At 40.5% G+C, this 6,095-nt stretch overlaps 2 pseudogenes; both read right to left on the bottom strand.

The window, feature by feature from the left end:
• Positions 1-24: 24 nt before the first annotated feature.
• On the bottom strand, positions 25-2,912 carry LOC102396458 (annotated as a pseudogene).
• Positions 2,913-3,033: 121 nt separating this feature from the next.
• Positions 3,034-3,254, bottom strand: LOC102396154 (annotated as a pseudogene).
• Positions 3,255-6,095: the final 2,841 nt, after the last annotated feature.

Raw genomic sequence — 6,095 nt, forward strand, 5'->3', positions numbered from 1 at the left:
TACTTCTAAGTTATTTTAACATTTCTAGCTGAAACAAACACAAAAAAGGGACAGGTACCTATTCTTAGTTCCTATTATCATTTAAAAAAAATTGCAGTAGAACATTTCATAAGGCAGGAGAAGTGACCTCTTAAACAAATCTGGATCAAGGCCTGATACACAGTCCTAATTATGTCAATTTTGAATAGCTGTAGCAAGCTAAGCAATAGGTTAGGCATACTTCCATATGTTCTTTAAAATATATATATATATAACTATTTTGGGTATGTTATACAAAATCATACAGCTCTTATTGAGAGTTCATAATGTGCCTGGTATTGTTGTAAATGCTTTACATAAATAATTTGATCTTATAATAACTCTATTAGTCATTCTTGTTTTGCAGATGAAGAAACTATAGAGGTGAGCAGTTTGCTCACAGATTCTGAAATTTGTATGGTTGCAGAATTCTTTCTTTTAGTTTTACTATAAAGCTTACATACCTTGGTAGACATTTGTAATTCCACATGTGGGGAAACAGTATCTTTGATGTGTGTAAGAGCACTTGAGGAGTGGAGGACAGAGGCAAACATACAAGTGTGATGGAGAGTGGAGAATTGCTGTAGGAATTCTTTTAAAGCTTCCGAAGACAGGGTTCTTAACAACTGGATATTTGTACCTTAATCACTTGACCCTAAATTAGAAAACAGAATTATTCAATCCCTTCTCAGCTTATTACAGCACTTTGAGTGTATACCAGGCAGTTTAACTTTTCATTATAACTAGTCTTGTGTTGTTTAAAGTTTATTTTTAATGATAAGAACCAATTTGACATTTAAGTATTCCACAGCAGTTTTACAAAATGGGCTGCTGAAATTTTCATAAGGATTGCAGTGAATCTGTCATTTGCTTTAGGTAGCATTGCCATCTTCATGAGACTGTGTGTGTGTGTGTTAGTTGCTTAGTCGTGTCCGACTCTTCGCAGCCCCATAGACTGTGGCCCACCAGGCTCCTCTGTCCATGGGATTCTCCAGGCAAGAACACTGGAGTGGGTTGCCACTCCCTTCTCCAAAAGGAACTATGGAAAGAAAGAAAGCGAAGTTGCTCAGTCGTATCCGACTCTTTGCGACCCCATGGACTAGCCTACCAGGCTCCTCCATCCATGGAATTTTCTAGGCAAGAGTACTGGAGTGGGTTGCCATTTCCTTCTCCATCATGAGACTGTCTTCTAACCCATAAACACAGCATGTCTTTTCATTTAGTGCAGCAATGTTTTATAGTTTTCAGTGTATAAGTCTTTCACCTGCTGTATTAAATTTATTCATAGATATTTATTCTTTTGGATTCTATTGCAAATGGAATTGTTTTCTTAATTTTCTTTATGTGTTCTATACTTGAAACACAAACAGATTTGTGTGTATTGATGTTGTACCCTGAAACATGGCTGAATTTGTTTATTAGTACTAATTTTTTTGGTGAAAATTTTTTGAATTTTCTCTGTATAGGATAGATGGTGGTGGTGGTGTTTAGTTGCTAAGTCATGTCTGATTCTTGTGACCGCATGGATGGTAGCCCACTAGGCTCCTCTGTCCATGGAATTTCCCAGGCAAGAATACTGGAGTGTGTAGCCATTTACTTCTCCAGGGGATCTTCCTGACCCAGGGATTGAACCCACATCTCTTGGATTGCACGCAGATTCTTTATGGCCGAGCCACCAGGGATGCCCATGTAGACTAGGTATCATCTGAAAATAGAGATAGTTTTAATTTTTCCATTCCAAGTGGGATGCCTTTAATTTATTTATCTTTCTTGACTGATTCCTCTGGCTAAAACTTCTAGTATAATGTAGAGTAGTAGTAGTGAAAGTGGACATCATTTTTTTTTCCATATGTGTCTATTAGTTGATCTTAACGTAGCAGTGCTTCCCTGGTGGCTCAGATGGTAAAGAATCTGCCTGCAATGCAGGCGACTAGGGTTTAATCCCTGGGTCAGAAGGCTCCCCTGGAGAAGGGAGTGGCAACCCACTCCAGTATTCTTGCCTGAAGAATCCCATGGACAGAGGAGCCTGGCAGGGTACAGTCCATGGGGTTGCAAAGAGTCGGACACCACTGAGTGACTAACACTTTCACTTTCATTAATGCAGCAAAGGAGACAAAAGTTCACAAACACTCCACATATTTCCCAAGACTCATTGCCGAAAAAAAGTGACTCAGAAGGATCAGTAGTACCCTCAGGTCTTAATGGATGCTTTCTTGGAGGAGGTGGACCTTTTATTCCTGGTGAAGGGGGTCTTCATTCCTGGAGGGGGCATGCCTGTTGATATCTCTTGAGTAGGGGGAAGGAAGTGGCGGGCCCATGGTGGTTTCATACCAGGTGAAGGAGCCATAATTCCTTGAGGTGGGGCTGCTTGATCAACTGATGTTGGCGGGGGCAGTCCCCCACCCTCGTGGATACTACTTGGGGTTCAAGCAGTGCTGGCAGTAGCAGCAGCTGCCACTGTGCCTCCTCCTTGTGGGGTCACTACCTGTTGGGATGACCCCTCAATCCCTCGGACAGAGCCTGCTGTTCCAGCAGGGGCCTAGGGAATTGGAACACCAGCTGGAACATCTCTGCTAACTGCTCTGCCAACCCCAGGGCCTCCTGCAGCTCCAGCAAGAGGTACCTGAGCAATGCCAGTATCGTTCCCTCCAGAGTCATGGAAACCAAGTTTCCCCACAGAGCAACACTTGACCTCAAACTCACTTTTCTTCATGCTGGGGCTGTTTCACATCCGTTGGCTTAATCCTCCGGAACTCATCACAGTCATCGAGGGTCAAGTTCATATGTTTGTCAAAAGCCTTACACGTACCAGTGAAGACCCGGCCGTCTTGCAGGATATATTCTATCCTATGGTCAGTGCGCTGCAGCATCTTGCTGCTCCTTCCCACAGTCATGATTGCTCTTCCAGCAAATCAGTGCCCACAGGAAAGATTTGGGATCCTTAAGACCTAAGAGAAGGCAGTTTTGTTTGATTGTTTCTTTTGGAGTCAGCCACCCAGGTGTTCCAATACTGCTTTATCCATTTCTTGGTGTCTCAGCTAAGAAAGCTCGTTTCAGTTCTGCCTGGAAATCAACCACAGTACTTGTTGCTACTGCTGCTGAGATTACCTCAGGTACAGGGGACACTTCTGGTTGCTCAGTGAGGCTGTCCTTCTGCGTTTGACTTGGACTTCCACCTCCAGTACTTGCTTTTCCATAGTCCGTCTCAGGTGTAAATGGTCCCTGGCTTGCACCATCACACCACTGGCTGCTCCTCAGAACAGAACATCTCCGACTGCTACTCCACTCTGCCTGGGCATCCTTATCTTGTTCTTGATCTTAGAAGGAAAGCTTTTAGTCTTTTAGCCTTAAGTATGGTGTTAGCTGGGCCTTCCCAGGTTGCACTAGTGATAAAGAACCCGCCTGCCAATACAGGGGTCATAAGAGATGCACGTTTGATCCCTGGGTCAGGAAGAGTCCCTGGAGGAAGGCATGGCAACCCACTCCAGTATTCTTGCCTGAAGAATCCCACAAGCAGAGGAACCTGGTGGGCTACAGACCATAGGGTCACACAGAGCTGGACATGAAGCAGCATAGCATGCACACATGCCTGATGTTAGCTGTGGGTTTTCCATAAATGTCCTTTATAAAGTTGAGGAAGTTCTATTCCTATTCTTCTCCTGTACTTATTTCTATTCTTCTATTACATTTTTTTTTGAGTGTTTTTATCATGAAAGTGTGTTGGATTTTACTAAATACTTTTTGTGTTAAGTGAAATGATAATGGGTTTTTTCTCCTTTGTTCTATTCATGTGATATGTTACATTGGTTGTCTTAATATTGAAGCACCCTTGCATTCCTGAGACAAATACCTCTTGGTGGTATATAAATCCCCTTTTCTAAGATATTCCATTTGGTTTGCTAGTATTTTGTGAGGATTTTTCATCTGTATTTTTAAGAGATTTTTTGGGTAATATTCTTTTCTTGGGGGATCTTTGTCTGGCTTTGGTATCAAGGTAATGCTGGCCTCATAGAATGAAGTGTTCCCTCTGTTTTTATTTTTTTGGGAGGATTGCTATTAACTCTCTAAATTTTTGGCAGAAGTCACCAGTGAAACTATCTGGCCCTGGACTTTTCTTTGTTGGGAGTTTTTGTTTCTTAGTACGGTTTGTTTTTTAGAGCAGTTTTAGGTTCATAGAGAAACTGAGCAGAAAGTACCGAGTTCCCATGTAACTCCTGCTTCCTCTCTCCTTAAAATCTCCCCTAGCGTCATCTCCCACAAGGTGGTTCATTTGTTGCAATTAATGAACCTACATTTACACATCACTGTCATCCAACATCCATAGCTCTTGGTGTTGGGAGGTTTTTGATTACCGATGTAATCTCTCATTATAAGCCTTCCTCCTGGTGACTCAGATGCTCAAGAATCCACTTGCGATGCAGAAGACCTGGGTTCAATGCCTGGGTTGGGAAGATCCCCTGGAGGAGGGCATGGCAACCCACTCGTTTTCTTGCCTGCAGAATCCACATGGACTGAGGAGCCTGGCGGGCTATGGTCCATAGAGTCCCAAAGAGTTGGATATAACTGAGCGACTAAGCACACTCATACATAAGCCTTTTCATATTTTCCATTTCTCCTTGAGTCAGTTTTGGTAAATTGTGTTTCTAGGAATTTGTCTATTTCATCCAGGTTATTTGTTGGTATATAATTATTCCTTTATTTAAATGAGATTGCTAATGTCCCCCCACTCATTTCTGAGTTTAGGTATTTACAACTTTTTTTGTCACTCTGGTTATAGGTTTGCCAATTTTGTGGATCTTTTCACAGAACCAGCTTTTGATTTTCATTCTCTAGTTTTCTATTTTCTTTCCACTCTAATTTCAGTCTTCCTTCTGTTAGCTTTGGGTTGTTTGCTTTTCTTTTTCTAGTTCCTTAAGGTATAGTATTTAGGTTGTTAATATGACGTCTGTTCCTTCATAACAAGGAACAAGTTAATAGCTTGATTAACTTGTTATCGAGCTATTGTTATTATTACTGACACGCTTTAACCAACAGTTGCAAAGTGTGCCACTAGTTTGTGATTATAAGAGTATATGTATAGAATTTTTTTTTATTGTGGTAAAATATATATAACCTAAGATTTATCATTTTGACCATTTAAAAAAATGTATAATTCAGTGTCATTAAATACATTCATATGTATTTAACCATACCCTTTTGTCTGCATGATTTTTCATCCTCCCAAACTGAAACTCTGTACCTAGCAAACAAAAACTCTCCATTCTGCTTTCCCTTAACTCCAGGTTATTTCTATTAATCATTTCAGGTACCTCATATAAGTAGAATCATGCATTATTTGTCCTTCTGTGTCGGATCTCAATATGGAGTTTTAAAGGTTCATCTATGCTGTAGCATCAGAATTTACTCCTTCTAAGCTGAATAATATTCCATTGCATGTATATACCACATTTTGTTTATGTATTCATCCATCAAAGGACACGTGTTACTATTTGTTGGCTATTGTGAATAATGCTGCTATGAACATTGGTATACAAATATCCTTTTGAGTCCCTGCTTTCAATTTTTCTGGGTATCTACCTCGAGGTGGAATTCCTGGATCATACGGCAGTTGTATGCATACCCACCAGCAAGGCACAAGGGTTCCAGTTTCTCCACATCTTTGCCAACACTTGTTATTTTGCTTTATTGGTAGTAGCCATTCTGGGTGTGAAGTGATAGCAATTTGAATTTACTTAATAATTAGTGACGCTGAGCATCTTTTGATGTCCTTATTAGCCATCTGTATATCTCTTTTGGAGAAATGTCTATTACTTGGCCCATTTTTTTTAAACTGGATTTTTTTTTTTTTTGGTTGTTGACTTGCAGCCCTTCATTTATTCTCATCAGTAGACCCTTGATACATGACTTGTGAATATTTTCCTTCATTTTGCAGGATGCCTTTTCATTTTGTTGAGTGTTTCTTTTGCTATGCAGAAAGTTTTAATTTTGATGAGGTTTAATTCATCCATTTTTTTCTTTTGTTGCCTGTACTTCTGGTGTCATAGCCAAGAAATCATTACCAAATCCACTGTCATGAA

The sequence above is a fragment of the Bubalus bubalis genome, chromosome 5, assembly GCF_019923935.1.
Source record: "Bubalus bubalis isolate 160015118507 breed Murrah chromosome 5, NDDB_SH_1, whole genome shotgun sequence".
NCBI lineage: Eukaryota > Metazoa > Chordata > Mammalia > Artiodactyla > Bovidae > Bubalus > Bubalus bubalis.